General features: G+C 43.7%; 1 non-coding gene and 1 pseudogene across 1 annotated transcript; both read right to left on the bottom strand.

Annotated features, from left to right (window-relative positions):
- Positions 1-245: 245 nt before the first annotated feature.
- Positions 246-352, bottom strand: LOC126015139 (U6 spliceosomal RNA). Its single transcript, XR_007498033.1, has one exon. It is a non-coding gene; the product is annotated as a U6 spliceosomal RNA (small nuclear RNA).
- A 5,318-nt stretch (positions 353-5,670) lies between these two features.
- Positions 5,671-6,192, bottom strand: LOC126014393 (ankyrin repeat domain-containing protein 26-like; annotated as a pseudogene).
- Positions 6,193-17,881: the final 11,689 nt, after the last annotated feature.

Raw genomic sequence — 17,881 nt, 5'->3', positions numbered from 1 at the left:
TGGTAAGGTAGGATAACCTATTCTTAGGTCAAGTTGTTCCCATTTTCTTTGTTGTCAGGATATCATATTAGAGCTGGCACTTGTTGGTGGCCCAGTGGTATTAAGGATGTCCCAGATGGGATTTGTTTCCTGTAGCTGTTGTGAAGAACTGTGTTGATTCTATATCTGGGATCCAGAGTTCAAGGCTGGATAGATGGTGTCTAATCACCTGAGGTCTAAGTTGAAGACCCTTCACTTTTTTTTTTTTAAATATGGAACGCTTCACGAATTTGCATGTCATGCTTGCGCAGGGGCCATGCTAATCTTCTCTGTATCGTTCCAATTTCAGTATATGTGCTGCCGAAGCGAGCACCCTTCACTTTCTTAACTTCATGCTGGTACTTAAAATCTCCAGAAGTTTTTGTGGGCCCAGACGGTTGGCTTGTATGGCACTTGAGGGGAACTGCTCTGGCTTGGAAGCCAAGACTCCAACTCTACATTCGTCAGAGACCTGCTCATAGTCAAGAACAGGTGTGTTGTATTAATTAATTAACGATGGGGCTGGATGGTGGTGGATGCCATTCAGGCCATGTGGCTCTGCAACCCCCATGCAGCCGGCAGGTCCCAGGTTAGGCGAAGGGCGGAATCAGACTCACAAGCAGGCAGACCTCAGGAAGCATTATCTTTATTCATGCCCTATCCACCACATGTGTGTGGCCTACTCATAACCTTTCAAGCATACAGCCATTCTAGGCTTGCCCTGCGTCTTATCCTCTTTCAGCCATCTCCCTCAGTTTTTTTTTTTTTTAGGAACCATCAGCTTTATGAGGGAGATGGCTGAAAGAGGATAAGACGCAGGACAAGCCTAGAATGGCTGTATGCTTGAAAAGTTATGAGTAGGCCACACACATTTGGTGGATAGGGCATGAATAAAGATAATGCTTCCTGAGGTCTGCCTGCTTGTGAGTCTGATTCCGCCCTTCGCCTAACCTGGGACCCGCCGGCTGCATGGGGGTTGCAGAGCCACATGGCCTGAATGGAATCCACCACCATCCAGCCCCATCGTTAATTAATTAATACAACACAGGTGGACAGAAAGTTGAGTTGGCATCGATGTTGGTCAGAGGGAACTCTTCAGCCCAGTTCCTAGGAAGATTGACTTTTGTATCTGAGAGCATTAAGTGGAATCTTGTTATGAACTCCTCTTGCCATAAATTCAGGGCAGATATCACCTTAGGGCTTTCCCAAGACAGCCCCCAGTGGGTGCCTTTCACCATCTGCCTTCATTTCAGTACTTCCTAAATGTTTTCCATCAGTTTGAGAAAAGATTTTTGTGGGCCAGGATGGATGGCTTGTGTGGCATCTGATGAGGAACTATTCTTGCTCAGAGCTATAGGCCCCAACTCTAGAGAGACCTGGTCAAAATAGATACATAGAAATTGGCATTGGTATAAATGCCCACACCATCAGTGGTCCCTTCATCTAGGTGGTCAGTGAAAGGAAACCAAGGCAGGTGGCTTCTCCTCTTCCCTTTCTGTGACCTACTGACTCACCTCCTCCAGGATATTCTTTTGGTTTTGTGGTTGCATGGTGTTGGGCACATTCAGGCCTTGGATGAGGGAGGATTAGGTGGGTAGAATTAGAGGACCATAGAAACAGAGAAGGATAGGGTGGTCAGGTGGGTAGAATTAGAGGACCAAAGAAACAGAGAAGGATAGGGTGGTCATCTGGAGTTCAGGAGGGAACCTCAGAGGATTTGTGTGGAATTTTACAGGATATTTTTGGTCTTCTGACTTCTAAGAGTTAGAAAGGAGAGAGGTGGGGCCATCAATAGTAGCTGGCATGTGGAACTCACAATAGGGTTTAGTGGGAAGGAGAGTCTGAATAGGGATGGGAAAATTAAGTTCTTTAAAAGTGAGAGATGAAAAACTAAAGACTGAGGGAGGAAGCTGAGCCAGAGCAAAGGGCACTGAGTCTTCTGGAGGGATAGCAGAGGTGATGAGGCACAAAAAGGTAGGACATATTGGTCTCGTGGGCATGGTACAGAAAAGGCAAACAGGATGAGAAGCATGGTCCACTTTGTGACCATAATCTTGATGGCTTTTTCCTATCAGACATATTCATACCCACTCGGTTCTTCACTAACAAATGGAACTTGCTTGACTTCAAGAGGCTGCAAAAGGCAGAAAAGAGAAAAAGATAGACAGGAGTATAAGAGATTGGAGGGCTGTTAATAAGGAGGCTGAAGTCCTGAACTCTGGCCCCTCTTCCCATGGCCTCATATCCCTGACTTTACAGTCTGTTCCACACCCTCATCCCAAGGCTTTCCTTCACTGTTACTGTGGGTTCCCTCCCACACCTCCCACTGTTCCTTTCCTGTTACTGTGGGTCCCCTCCCAACACCAGGGCTACCAACAACCCTTCTTAGATGGGGCAGGAAAGGGGCTGAGGCAATCACCTCTTAAAAGTGAGGATGTCATAACTTAAATAGTAGTTTCTATTAATGAAGGCCCTGGCAAAGGAACTAAGAGTCCCTGGAGGGCACCTGGGGCTACTACTCTCCAAAAGCTTCAAAAAATCAAAGAACAACAAGGCCCACGTAGGCCCACAAACCTTTTTGCGGAAGCTCTTTCAAAGGCACAGTCTCTGGGAATCAGCATTTGGTCCTGAGCCTCAGCAGTTTCTGCCCAGTGGAGTCTGATCTCTGCCACTCCTTGGAATCTCACACAAGCTCAAGGGCTAGAGTTCTGTCCTCTCATCTCTCCCAGGGCCAACTAGGGGGGAGCACCCATTGTCTAGGCACTTCCCTAGACTGCTTCATGTCCAGAAAGAACAGGATCTGAGAAGTTCTTGTCTCTTCGCTTCAGTAGTTTCTCTGAGTGCTCTTTTTATTTTTATTTTTTTTAGGGTAGGAAACTGTGAAAGTAAGGGTCACCCACCAACAATCAGTCCAGGTTGTTGGAAAGGAGGGGAAAGGTCACCCTTGGGAGAGAGCTCAGGATGAAAAGGCAAAAACTCACCCTTTGGACTCTGCACCACCTCCACTTCCTGGTTCTGTTGTGCTGCTGAGATGAGAAACAGTTAGTATGCAAGCTGCAACGTTTCCTTCTCTCAGAAACTCAGTCATGAACCAAGACTAAGAGGGGCCTCTTGCCATGAGCAGAGAGGTGAATTCATCCTAGCATTTGATCCCATGATTCAATTTTTGGTTTGGGGGTGTTATTTTGGGGGAATTTTCGGTTTTCTAAGAACACCACCAGGATTTTGATGTTGACAATAGACCTGTTCTATTCAAAATAGACCTGTTTTCCTGTTCGGGAAAGCCTGGTGGGAAAGGCCTTGCCTTTCTTGTGTCTTTCTGGTTCCCAAGTCAGGAAAGGACCCTGATCCCACCTCTTCTCTCCTGATTAGCTGATGTGGAAGCAAGCTTGATATTGCCTCTCTCCCAACAATGGAGTTGTGCTGAGGGACTCCTGTCCTATGGACACCTCAGAGCTTCCAGCAAGGGAAGTTGAGTTCCCTTGGAATAGTGTATCATTGTGGTTGCTGGGGTTTTAGACTTGGGAAATTGCCACCCACCCCTCTGTCTTCACCGAATAAATTTCTGCCCTGCTCAGTCTGTCCTCCTAGAAGAAGAAGGTCCCCACATTCTCCTCAGAGATCAGAGAATTTGATCTAGATTCTGATCTAGAAATTACCAGCCATTAATTTAATTCAATTTCTGGCCCTGGCTACTTTTGCTTTCTTCCTGTATAATATCGACATCCATTTTCTTGCTACATAAAGCATTAAACGAAAGAGAGTTCAAGAACTGGCCCTGGCTCCTACTTTTTTGGCTTTTTTCTTGTACAAGGTCCACAGCCATTTGAATGCCACATAAAGCCTTAAAATAAGAGAGTTCCCAGCATCTCCAGAAATGAGGTTGTGGATTCTCCATTCAGCATTCTTGAGCCTAAGTACCACCATGTTTCTGTCTGTGTTGTCATCAAGATGAACAGGAATCATAGACTTATTTCATCATCCTAATCACAGGCTGCCTGAGTACACTGCTCTGGGTGCTTCCCAAAGCATGAAACACAGGGTTCCAAGGGGAGACAGGGATTCTCACACCTCTGATGCCCTTTCTCTAGGTCCCAGTGCTGTCCCTGCCATTTCACCATGCATCCTGTGATGTGCTCTATCCCCATGAAGGGGGGGGGGGGTCCTGTTGGTTCTTCTTAGAACCCAACTCTTTCCTGGGAGGTCTTGACTATCTGAATGAAGCCTTGACTTGTCTCTTGCCAAAGGATTCCTTATCTAAAATAGCCCCTGACCATTTTTGCAGATTTCACTCAGGAATATATGTGTTTTTACGCCTTTATTTCCTAGAAAATGCCCCCTCTGGCCAACATGAACCCAACATTGTGACATCAAGTTCTTCTGCACTTTGGTGTATGAAGCAGAATGCATCCATTTTATTTTTGGTTTCAGCTTACCTTTACCATTTTTTTCTAGTTTTTTTTTTGCACAAAACATTGTTTATTTTTTATATATTATTTTTTTATCTTCATTCATTATTTTTATTTACCTATCTATTTTTGGTCGATTTCTTTGTTTGGGTGTGGTTATTGAAGTTGTTGTCCCCAATTATACTTATTTTTTTTCTCTTCTTTTCTTTATGTGCTACGCCATGTTTCTTAAGACCATGGCAGGTTTTGTTTGTTTGTTTGTTTTTTGTGGTGATTATTGTTAATGTTGGAGTTCTCACTGGATATTTGACACTTCTTTTTGTACTGGTAGAGTGTTTCACCTTCTTTTTCTCCTTTGTCTCTCAAATCGATGATGAGAGCCTCTAGAAGGATTCCGCCCATTTTCGGCGTATTAGAATTTTACCCCAGTTTTTTCTCTACTTCAAACAAAACCATGTAACTTGAACTAGCTAGTCCTGCCTCACAGTTAGAGGGGGAAATAAGGGAGGCACCAAGACCAAACAGGTGCAAGACTACCAAGTACCAGGCCAGGTACAGAGGGGACCACATATTCTAGCAGCCCTGGGGGTGAGAGAAGAGGATATGGGAAGTGGGACAAAAACGGAGGTATAGGGAGGACAAATTGGTGACAGGAATCCCCCCTGATTTTATGTAAATATGTACCTAAAATATTATTGTCAACAACATGTAAGCCACTATGATCAAAATAAAAATTATATTAAAAGAAAAGAACCCGGTTATTTGGGTGTTGCTGAAACAGCTGGAACTTGGGAAGTTTAAATGCATTCAACTCAGGAGTTCTAGTATTTTGTGATGTCAGGGACTGAATATGGCAGTATATCTGCTTAAAGGTAAAGAAAATGCCAAGAATAGTTAAAATAGTATACATTTTTTTAAAAAATAGTATAGATTTGGGGCTGGAGAGATAGCATGAAGGTAAGATGTTTGCCTTTCATGCAGGAGGTCATCGGTTCAAATCCCAGCGTCCCATATGGTCCCCCGTGCCTGCCAGGAGCAATTTCTGAGCCTGGAGCCAGGAATAACCCCTGAGCACTGCCGGGTGTGACCCAAAAACCAAAAAAAAAAAAAAAAAAAAAAAGTATAGATTTTACATCATATATAGATAGGTGACATTAAAGATCTTTACAGGTCATAATGTTATATGGGAAATAATTTTAATGTTCTGTAAACAGGCCAAAAATACAAATTTATAATTTATAGTTTAAATCAGATAATTTTCTTTCAAAATCTCCACATATTCTCATGATGTTTTCCAAAGTAGATCCTGAGTTTGATTCGATGCTTCAATATATCCTGGAGGAGATCTATAGGATCCTGATTATAATTGAGCAGCAGCTTCTTCAAGTTCTCTATTGATATTTTTTTCCAAGTCTTGCTGCATCTGGAACAAGAAAGTCTCCATGCTGCCATCTCGAGGCCGTGGGTTGGCAGAAGGAAACAGGATGTTTTCTCTTGGAGCCAGATTTCTGGGCAGCCTTGCACTGTTAGTGAGATTTCCCATACAAGGAGTCTCCAGAACTGGCCTGCCAGTCAGGGTACTCAGCACTGTTCTGCTTTGCTGTTTCTCCACCAGAAGTTTAGTGCTGATGATCTCTGCAAGCCTCTCATAATCTCTGTGAAGATTTTTTAGCTTAGTTGCCAAAGATTTTCTAACTTTCATTTCTTCTAGGAAGAGTTGCTTATATTTTTCCAATTCTATTTTATTATACTCCTGAGATTTCATTCTGATGAGTTCATGTTCCAAATTTTTAATTCGTCGTTTCTATTTTCTAATTCCGTTTTATTCACATCTTCCTGAGAAGTTTTCATTTTCAGTTCAGATTCCAGCTCTTTAATTCTGAGTCCCATTTCCCTTCTCAATGAAGTATTATTATTCTCTTAACTGGTTTAAGTTCTCTTGGCATGCTGCTTGTACCTGTAAAAATAGATCGACTTCTTTTAATTTTTCTACTCTATCCTGTCTTGCTCTTTCTTCGATCTCTTGTTTATACTGTTCTACTTGACCGAGTTCTACCATATTTAGTTCTATATGACTTTTGAGGCTGACTACTTCTTGTTCCAACTGCTTTTTATTCTTTTATAGCTCTGCATATTTCTTTTTCATCTCTTTCATAGACAATAACTTCTGCTGAAGAACTTTATTTTGTGCATCCAGATGTTGACATTTTGAAGCTGCACGTTCCAGTTTTACAGTAAGATCATCAATCTCGGAATTCATTTTCTTATGAGTCATTTCTAGCTCCTGTTGTTTGGAAAGTTGATTAGTTAAAAGGCCTTCTTGTAATATTTTGACAGTATGTTCTTTAGAAAGTCTTCTATGAGTTTCATTTTGTTCTTCTATGACCTGGCTCAAACTATTTCTCACGGTCCTTAATTCCATGTCTCGTGTCTGTAGATTGAGCTCAAGTTGCTCTTCCACTTCAACTTCTTTATTGCATTGTTCTTCTGTTTCCCTTAACTGCTCTCTAATTTTTTCCAGTAACATCTCAGCATTTCATCTTTTCATCTTGCTTCAAGGAAAATCTGATCCAATTCCACATTTTGATGTTCTAGCTGTGAGTTTGTTTCTTTTGCTTCTGATAGCTCCTTTTGTAGTCCACTAATCTTATTTATCATTTTTTTATTTTTTTCTCAGAATCCCATGATTCTACATCTTCCTCTTCTCTTTTTTTAATTATTATTTTAATTATGACAACAAAGATGCAAAGAAAGAGGACAGGGTAAAGTTACAGTGGAAGCCCAATCACCCATAAACAGAATTCTCGGTAGTCCCATCGATGATATCCCAGCCTTGAAGTTTCAGCCAAAGAACATTAAGAAAAACAAAACTGAACCCATGTACAATACAATTACTTTGTCCCTCAAATCCCCAGTTGTAGTACATACTATTTCTTAGCAGCACACAATATAATCTAAAGACATTAGACTTATGTAACTCCTTAAACATTGAGGGCAAAGTACATTTATCTAGTTCCATGCACATGCTTAGTAGTTTAAATTAACCTCAAAAGTTTTAGTGGGTTGTTTTTCTTAAGGATTGGAGTCAAGGGAACATAGTAAAAAACGGTGTTAAAGTGGCATTTGTTTGCATAGGCCTACCAAAATATAAGGGACATGGAAAGAAAAATTATGGTCTAAATACAAGGGGACCCTACCCCTGAAGTTTCCTGGCACAGGACTGACTCTAGGCTCCAGGCAAACTAGTTTGTCCAATTCAAGTCATCGTCTGTAGTGGCAATACACCTCCATTCCTCACATAGTCTCTGTTGTTGGTGTCATGCTTCTGTATTAAAGATCCTGGAGTCTGCGTATCCCATATTGCAGTCAGGATGGTGCAGAGCATCCTCTCGTTTCACCTCCCACTTAAGGGGCACTAGAGAGAACCATGTCCTGTAGAGCAGGTCATTGTTGTTGTCAAGTCTTCTCTGTGTAAATGGAAGTCTCTTTAGGAGGTCGATGTCAGACCCTTGGTAGTGTCTTTCCTGGTAGAGAACTGCTTCCAGCTGTTGCTATAAAAGACCTTGGATGTTTCGTAGATAGCTTGCCTGGTTCCGGCGTGAATGGAGGATGCCCATTCTTCTGAGGCCTGTGCCAGGTCATTATATCAATGTTCAGGGTGTAAGGTACATTGTACTGAGATTTATTAGATAAGAACTTATCTGTATGTATAGTGTTTTCCCATTTTAATGTGTCTGTGCAAACAAGGATCAATGCCACGAAGCGTTATTGGTGCATTTGGAGGCAATAGGAACAAGACCAGCAATTTCCATGACATAGTTCAATCATAGGCATCAAACTGAGGGACAGTTCCACCAACAATCCTTACTGAACAGCTTACAAAGAAAAGACAAGATGAAAAGTGGATAGAAACATCATGGTAGAAGAATATTTAGAGAGTTACAGCAGTTAAAGAAAATACCCATAAAATATTCAAAAGATATATGTGTTCAATTTGTGTCCTTCTAAATAGTTTTGGGATTTGTTAGATCTACTGTATGTCTTTGGTCAGAGATTAGAACTGTGTGTTACTGAAGTTAAGGGTAAATCTGGGGTACTGATGGTTGGGAGGAGTACATAGCGCCCCCGCGCGATTTGCAAAATGTAGACTGGTATGAAATTGCCAGTGACAGCCTGAGTATAGCTGAGCAGCTATCTGCCACCCCCCAGATCAAACTCCACCCTCTAAGCCAACCTCTGGAGCCTGCCTGGGAGTGGGGAAAACCCAGGGTGCCCCATCAGCTCCTCCCAGGAACCCACCTGGAGATCCGGAGGAAAGGGGGAGAGGGGTGTCGGGTAACCCAGGTCTGGGCCCCCCTACCCTAGGCCGGGCCAAGAGGCGCCTGGCACATGCGGAGGTCTGCCAGTTGCCCGCCCGTGCCAGCTAAAAATCCTGTTCCAGGAAGGGAGGGAGACCCTCCCAAGCCCAAAGGACAGGGATTTAAGCCCCACCCTAGGCCACTCTCCGGACCCTGCCTGGGAGTGGGGAAAACCCAGGGTGCCCCATCAGCTCCTCCCAGGAACCCACCTGGAGATCCGGAGGAAAGTGGGAGAGGGGGGTCGGGTGACCCAGGTCCGGGCCCCCCCTACCCTAGGCCAGGCCAAGAGGCCCCTGGCACATGCGGAGGTCTGCCAGTTGCCCGCCCGTGCCAGCTATTCCTCTTCTCTTAATACCAGTTCTGACAGCATATCACTTCTTGTTTTGTGAGCTTCATCAACACATGGCAAATTGTCATTTTTTGTTTGCACTTGTGACACATTTTCAATAGTATCAATATTATTTTTTTTCCTTTTCAACTGCTGGCCTTATAAATCTTTCATCTGGAAGATCAAGGGTTGATAAAGATTTCAAAGGCTTCTGAATAGGTTCGGGTGATAGTAAGACAGGATGAGAAGTGCCTTGGTCTTTGACTGAAGACTTGGGAAATGTTTCAACCACATCTTTATTTTCAGAATCAGATTTATCATCTCAACTAAGACTATTTTCTGGTCTCACAATGCCACCTTTTGCTTTGTTTTTCTGAGAGTGCTCAGAAGCAGCCATTAGCTTTGTTAATTTTGTTAGGTTTGGTTTCAGGACAGTCTGCCTAAAGATTCTTCTTCAGAATTCTTATCCATCCTTGCGACTCAAGTCCATGGATTAGAGTTCCTGCAGAGAGCCTTCTTAAACTTCTTCCTCAGGCTGGGTGAGCTGAAGGGCCTGAGGATGGGCAGCGACAGTATTGGGGAGACCTCCAGTCCTCTCTGCGGCTGCCCTCTGGCCCGACCCAGGCCTCGAAGCAGTTGCACACCTCTTGCTCTACCGCCACCTCTTTGGCCAGTGACGTTGCCTCTTCCAATTCGGACCCCAACAGCCCTAACAGTCGGGGCCCTAACAGTGCAATACTGCCTGGCCCGAGGCCACCTTTATCATTTTTAATTACTGTTGCTAAGTCTATTAAAATGACCAAACCAGTTTTAGTATTTCCAAATTTAAAGAAGAAGATAAGTGTAACTTAGTGTCTTTTTGGGGGGAGGGCACACTCGCTGATACTCATGGGTTACTCCTGGCTAGGAGGACCATATGGGACACTGGGGGGTCAAATTGCAGTCCGTCCTAGGTCCGCCTTACTGCTTGCGCCATCACTCCAGCCCCAAGCTTGTGTCTTAACCAACTTGCTGCTGCTTGTATTCTCCTCAATTCAGTACACTTAAACTCAGACTTTCAGGTCACACTATATACAGATATACACACCTAATTTTTTGTTTTATTTTGGTCGCACCTGGTTTTATCCAAGACTTAGCCAGCTTTGTGCTGAAAGATCATTCCTGGCAGTGCTCAGAGGATCATCTGGGATGCTGGGATCTCATCTGTGTCATCTGGGTGCAAGGCAAATGTCCTATATGTTGCACTATTGGTTGGCCCCTCATGCACAGTCCCTTTAGCAAATCTAGACAACAGCTTCAGTTCAAAAAATTAAAACTTCCAGTCATAGTACATCCAGTAGGTTTCTTACCTTGCATGCAACTTATCTGGGTTCAATTCCATCTGGTCCCTGAGCACTACCAGGAAAATTCCAGAGTACCAAGCCAGTGATGGGTATGGGGGTCCCCACCCACACACACACACGAGCAAAAATAAATCCTTCATTTCCTTTTTTTTGTTTTGTTTTGTTTTGTTTTTGAGCCACACCCGGCGTTGCTCAGGGGTTAATCCTGGCTGTCTGCTCAGAAATAGCTCCTGGCAGGCACGGGGGACCATATGGGACACTGGGATTCGAACCAACCACCTTTGGTCCTGGATGGGCTGCTTGCAAGGCAAACACCGCTGTGCTATCTCTCCGGGCCCCTTCATTCTCTTCTTAGTTCTCATGTTTCATATTTGAAAACTAGTGATGTCTGGTCCATCCTCTCCTCCAGTAGTTCTGGGATGTATCGTGTTGAAGGCTATGTACAGTGTGTCTGAGGGTCAGATATAGCTGGAATCATATTCAGTCCTTTCACATACTCTGTTTTATATCACTTTGACTATCTTCTTAGTCCTACTGAGACAAAATAAACCCCAACAGAGGTTAATGAGAGAATTTACCATATATATTTCTAATTTTCAGCAATAATTAACATGTTGCAGGGAGGTAATACTGTTGAGTCACTGATTGGGGCTTGCTCTCTTCAGTATTTAGAATACAACCATGTGGTATAACAGAACAAGGGGCACTTTCATATGAATAAGCTATTTGAGCTATTTCCTGACCCTAACATGTTTTGCTAAATTTTATTTGGTCTTGGGGCCACAGCCAGCAATACTTAAGACTTATTTCAAGTTCTGTACTCAGGAATTATTCCTGACAGTGCTTGGATTACTGCTGATCAAACCCATGTCACTTGCATGCATGGTAAGCACCTTATCTGCTATGCTATCAATCCTTTCAACCAATAGTTTATACTGTAGATAGTTAAACTGATCTTGCCTTTGTCAATTTGTCTGACATGGTTTTTCTCATCTAAGCTGATATTTTAGAAAAGTAGTGATTTAACCCTCCCTGCACCTTAAAACTGACCATATAGAAATGATTCAAATAAAAAAATGGGGGTATGCATCTTGGACAACACAAAGTCCAATCTCTGAATTTATGGCCTCAAAGTGAAGGCAAGCAATTAGTAGTACATGTTTTGTCCTATTTTAAATGAGCTTTAGGGTAATAGTTACCTTTTTTTTTATAAGCTTAACAAACACATTTCTTTCCCCAAATACAAGCGCCTAGTAACACTAAGCCATACCACCAATGAGGGCATCAGGGATTCAACACTGTTTTCTTGTGGAGAGACAAGAGATTATTCTGGGTATTGATCTATTAAAATTGTTTGGACAGATCACCTGGTGTAGTGATGAGGGGCTGGCAGCTTCTGCCCTTCTTGCTTCCCACAAGTGGTGTTAGATGGGGCACAGGCTCCCAAAGAGGCTGATGCAGAGGGATAAGACATCTGAAGCTCCAGTACATCTCTACCTTTTATAGAATGAAGTAATTCTGGCCAGCATAGAAAGACATGTTCTTATGTGGTGGGACTTGGCATTAGTAAAGTCACAAGAGGAAGCTTTGTTGGAAGTATGAGCCTGGATGCAAAATCACTGGACCTTTTCTTGTGTCTTGAGTTGAGTCTTCCTGAGTCTCATTAAGCAAGGGTGGATACTATTTAGCATGGATCTTTAGCATGGCTTGCTGCTGCTTGCCCTCCTCTCGCCTATTACAGTTACCTCTAAATTTAATCAATCTTGTCCCTGCATAAATGATAGAGAGTGGAATTTTTATTTTCAAAACTTTCTTCTCCAGAGTAAAATAGATGACACATTAATGCCTTGGTTATTTCTGAAAAGTTTTTTCCAGGAGGCAATTGTTCATTTTTAGAATATGTCTAGTGTCAGAGGGCTTTTGTCTGCCAGAGACTGAGGAAGCAAAACTCTAACAAGAAGATTTTAAGACATAGGACAGGGCAGGGTAGAGAGGCCAGGGGCCTTATGACAAACCCCTGGGGGATGAAGAGAGAGGGAGAGAAAAAGAAAGAGGGAGAGAGCTGAGTATGGAACCAGGGTAATGTCAGATAGAGGGTCAGGTAACGGGGAGGCAAAAGGATCTAAAATCTGTTGGAAACAGCAGCAAATGGCAGCAGAGTAGAAGAAATTCATCAGTCAACAGCTGGTGAATTCAAGCTCCAGTAACCCACACACCTGCACTTGAGGTGGGTGCTTTTATACCCCCAACCCCCATAACTACACCCCTTCTGCCAGCCAATGACAGTTAGCCAGGAGTGCAGACCCCTTTTGCTGGGGTGTTAAAGTAATGTACCATAAGAATCTAGGATATCTTGTTCTCATTGTTCCTTATTCTTTACTTGATCTAGGGTGCAAAGTTTTCATTAGAAATCATTCATTGTCACTATGTACCATAAATAATTCTGTGAAAGATTTGAATCCATTTTGGTCACAATAAAAATTTATTTAAAAAAAAAAGAAAGAAATGGGAGTTTCCCAATAGTGCATTCCCTCCACTTAGCTTTTCTGGTATGCCACCTTAAGATTTTGCCCTTTATTAGCCACCAAGCAGGAATTCTTTATTCTAGCCCCAACTGAGGGCTTGTTTAAGGAAGGAATAACTCTGAGTGCTCTTTTCTGAAGATAGACTTGTTCCAGAATCCAGGGCCGCCAGCCTACCAGAGTTCTAGCAGGCAAGACTCTGACAAGATGTTTCTTTAAGCATATTTTAATAAACAGGGAGGGTAGAGAGGCTTGGGGTTTTATGACAAAGCCCTAAGCAGAGAAGAGGAGAGAGCTGGGTTTGGAACAAGGGAAAGGTCAAATAGAGAGCCAGATAAGAGGAACAAGCAAGTAGAGCAAAAGGATAAAACCATTTAGGAAAATACAGCCAAATTCTATATAAAATCCAGTAGCAAGACCAGCCAGTAGAAGCAGCAGTTTCCCAGTCCACAGCTCCCCAACTGAGTCTCCAAGCCTCCTCCAGGTGGGGGGTTTTATGCCCCCAACCAACTGCCAACCAAAGACAGTTAATTAAGATCCTTCTTAAAGGTCAGATACCCCATTTATGGTGCTACTGAAGTGTTGGCTGAGGTATCACAGTAATGTAGGGTGTGGGCGACCGTGCACCCACGTATTCAATGGAACTCTGGATGAATTTTCCACCGCCTGCCTGATAGCCACAAAGTTTGCATAGCCCCGAGCCAACAAGAAACTCTGCAAATAAATTTAGCTCAGCACACAGAATCTGGCTTAACCAGATTCCTTAACCTTTCCATGGAACCTGTTTTTGTGCCTACTCTCAAGCATATAGTTATAGATATGTTTTTGTAAAGTTTAAATTGTGATCCTTATTGCTTGCACAAAAGATAGATCTAAATGGAAAATAGGCTAAACAAAAAATTGTATTTGCGTAAATATCAATTAGCTATTTAAGAATTTGCTTCCCCTCCCCTCATCCTGCCAGGTTCCTCCTTATCCTTCCCACCATCAAAATGTGTATGTGCAGCATGCGCACTAAACCAAAAAAGGGATTTATGCTCCCATTGGTTAAAATTGTTGTACTTGTACAAATCTGATTGGTTTATGTTTCAATCCTATGTTACTACTCCTCCCACTGGAGCAGGGCATAAAAACCCTGCTCTCCCCTCAATAAAGTCTCTCAACTGGCACACACGTCACCCTGAGCCTTTTACTAACTTCTACAACTTAATTTTCTAGGTGTTCACAAAAGAGCTTAACACTTGCGAATTATTTGTAGTTGCCTTCTGCCTTCTGTCCTGGTTGAGAGAAAGCTGCTGGCCGGAATTCTCTCCCAGTAAAGGGCAGGAGCAGTGGCAATTGCAGGTGGCGCCCCACGTGAGTGTTTCGGTCCTGCGTGTTCATCGGTCGGTGGAGGCGGCGAGTCCAGGAGCTTACGCATCAGACGTCGGTAAGCCCCATCCGGGTGACGCAGCGTAGTAGTTAGCCTTCCTTGTGTGCACACTTTCATTTTATGCCGACCTTATCGTCCCACAATTGGCCTTTTGGACTCCTGTGCCTTTTTTTTACTATGGGTAACTCCTTAAGCACAGAAGCCAAATTCATTGCTGATATTCAGTCTGAGTTAAAAGCCAGACGCGTAGAAGTCTCCAAACAAAATCTCTATAAATTTTTTTGCCCTCGTTCATGACGTTTGCCCTTGGTTTGTTTTAACCGCACCTCGCATATAAACAGCTTACCTGCATGGCAACCTTTCCCTCCCTTAGGGAACGGCTACACAGGCTTTCCCCTGCTTGTTTGGCTCAAACCAATGCTGCTGCCCTCCAGGCTTGAAGAGCCACGCCTAAAAGTGCACAAGCCACCATTCTGCTGGCTCAAACAGTGCAAGGCCCCCAGGAGACCTACAATAAATTCATTAGCAGACTCCTGGAAACGGTAGAAAGGATTATGGGCTCTGCAGATTATAATAATCCCCTTTCAAGCAGCTTGCTTATGAAAATGCTAATGAAACCTGCAAAAATATTTTAAGAAACAACCTCCAGGGCCGGGCGGTGGCGCTAAAGGTAAGGTGCCTGCCTTGTCTTCGCTAGCCTTGGACGGACCGCGGTTCGATCCCCCGGTGTCCCATATGGTCCCCCAAGCCAGGAGCAACTTCTGAGCACATAGCCAGGAGTAACCCCTGAGCATTACCGGGTGTGGCCCAAAAATCAAAAAAAAAAAAAAAAAAAAAAAGAAAAAAAAAGAAACAACCTCCAAAGAAAAACCTTAAGGGGCTGGAGAGATAGCCTGGAGGCCACCTCCTGGTCTTAAAAGTTCTTGTTTTAAATATCAAAACCTCAGATCAGCACAAACATAAAGATGAAGTCCTGGCCTACTCTAGGAAAAAGCCACATACCCCCAACTCACTCAAAGTCTAATTTTCTTTAAGATCCTAATAAACTAGCCAACACCCACCCCATTCCTTAAGGTATATAATAAGCCCTTTAATCTATGCAGAGGTAGTGTTTGTGGCACAAAGTGGCAGGGGTAGAATTTTGTTGCGTCCCATAAAATGCCTCAAATGTAAAGTTTGTGAATTAAATTATGTGGCATAAGTGTGCCTTTTCTAAAAGCATTTGTGTAATTAAGTTTTGTGCATTGGGTGTTGTGAAGTAATTATTAAAACATTGGAAATTGGATTCTTCCGCGCCCCACGCGAACTAGTGGAGGAAGCGTGAGTGGGGTTCCCGCTGGCGCGGGAGGGGGGGGGCTGGAGGGACGGTTTTCTTTTGCCAACGAGGGGCCCCTCTAAGCGCCCCGACATCCAGAGTCGCCTTCACTCCGCGCGGGGCTCCCCAGGGGTGTTTCGGGGTGGCGGCCTTTTTCTCCGGGGACGAAGGGATCGCGCGGACCGTCTGCTGGCGCTGCGTTGATTCCGTTGACTTCAGCGGGATCGTCGTCGTCGGACGGAGGGTTTTCTGCAAAGGGCCTTGTTGCTTCTCTTGGTGAATAATCCAGGTTGGAGAAGATGGGGCCACACTGTCTGAACCCCGGTGCCCAGGTAGAGGATGTGGTGACCTTCTGCGATGTAGCTGTGAGCTTCTCCCAGGAGGAGTGGCTATACCTGGATGCCTCTCAGAGGAAGCTCTACAGAGATGTGATGCTGGAGATCTACCAGCACCTGCAGGCTATAGGGAAGCAGCAAATCCCGGTTGGATGGGGGTATTCCTGTGTTATGGAACACAGTCGGAAGGGCACTATCCTGCCTGCACCCTGGTGGAAATGAGGACTCATGGGGCATCTGTTCTGGAGGAGGCCAGAATGAAGTGAGCATTCTCGCTGAGAATCCCCAGTCAGCTGGGCACAGCAACCCTAAGTCTAATCTGTCCAGTTCCTGTACAAGGATGACCACACTTGGGCCATCCTGCCCTGAGCAAACAGTGTTTGCTGGAATTCCCTCACAGCGAAAGTCGAACAAGCTCATTCCCTGCGGAGTGGAGGCCCCAGAGTGTAAGCATTGTGGGGGGGCCTCCCCATGTGCTTGGCATTGTGATTTACCATCAAATACCCTCAGTGCACAGAATCCCTCTGAAGGTCAGCAAGATAGACATGGTCTTTGTCAACTGTCACACCCAAGTGACCCTAAGGAGGTCTGTATGCAAAAGAAATGTCAGACACTTCCAGCAGGTGGAAAAGCCTCTCACCTCTCAGTCCTTACTACACCCATGAAAATTCACATAGGAGAAAAACCTTATACATGTCAGGAGTGTGGGAAGGTCTTTACTCGCTCCTCATCCCTTTCTAGGCACAGGATAGTTCATATAGGAGAGAAACCTTATATATGCGAGTATTGTGGGAGGGCCTTCAATCAAAGCAGACAGCTTTCTAGGCACATATATATTCATACAGGAGAGAAACATAAATGTCAAAAGTGTGAGAAGGCTTTCTCTTCATATTCAAACCTTAGGATACACATGAGTATTCATACTGGAGAGAAGCCTTATTCATGTCAGGTTTGTGGGAAGGCCTTCGCTCAATACTCTGGCCTTTATTCACACAAGAAAATTCATTCAGGAGAGAAGCCTTATACATGTCAGGAGTGCGGGAAAGCCTTCGCTCGATCCTCAAGACTTTTAAGACACAGGATAATTCACACAGGAGAGAAGCCTTATATGTGTCAGGAGTGCGGAAAAGCCTTCACTCAATCCTCAAGCCTTTTATCACACAAGAAAATTCATTCAGGAGAGAAACCTTATACGTGTCAAGAGTGTGGGAAAGCTTTCGCTCGATCCTCAAGACTTCTATCACACAAGATAATTCATACAAGAGAGAAACTTTATACCTGTCAGGAATGCGGGAAAGCCTTCACTCAAACCTCAAGTCTTTTAACACACCAGAAAATTCATACAGGAGGGAAACCGTACCCGTGTCAAGAGTGTGGGAAAGCCTTCACTAAATCCTCAAGACTTTTATCACACAAGATAATTCATACAGGAGAGAAACCTTATACATGTCTGGAGTGTGGGAAAGCCTTTGCTCAATCCTCAGGCCTTTTAAGACACAAGAAAACTCATACAGGAGAGAAACCTTATATGTGTCAAGAGTGCGGGAAGGCCTTCACTCAACCTTCAATCCTTTTATTACACAAATATGTTCATACAGGAGAGAAACCTTATACATGTCAAGAGTGTGGAAAGGCCTTTGCTCAACCCTCAAACCTTTTAACACACAAGAAAATTCATTCAAGAGAGAAACCTCATACATGTCAGGACTGTGGAAAGGCTTTTGTTTATTCTTCAAACCTTTATAATCATAAGAAAATTCATTCTATTGAGACACACAGTGTATAAAGACTATGGGAAGGCTCTGATTACTTTACAAGCCACTATAGTATGAAAATTATATCAGTAGTGTCTGCATGATCAGCCAACATGCTGACAATGTT

This window comes from Suncus etruscus, chromosome 7 (assembly GCF_024139225.1).
Source record: "Suncus etruscus isolate mSunEtr1 chromosome 7, mSunEtr1.pri.cur, whole genome shotgun sequence".
Classification (NCBI taxonomy): Eukaryota; Metazoa; Chordata; class Mammalia; order Eulipotyphla; family Soricidae; genus Suncus; species Suncus etruscus.
The sequence above is the reverse complement of the archived record's forward strand: the minus strand, read 5'-3'. Positions and strand labels throughout refer to the sequence as shown.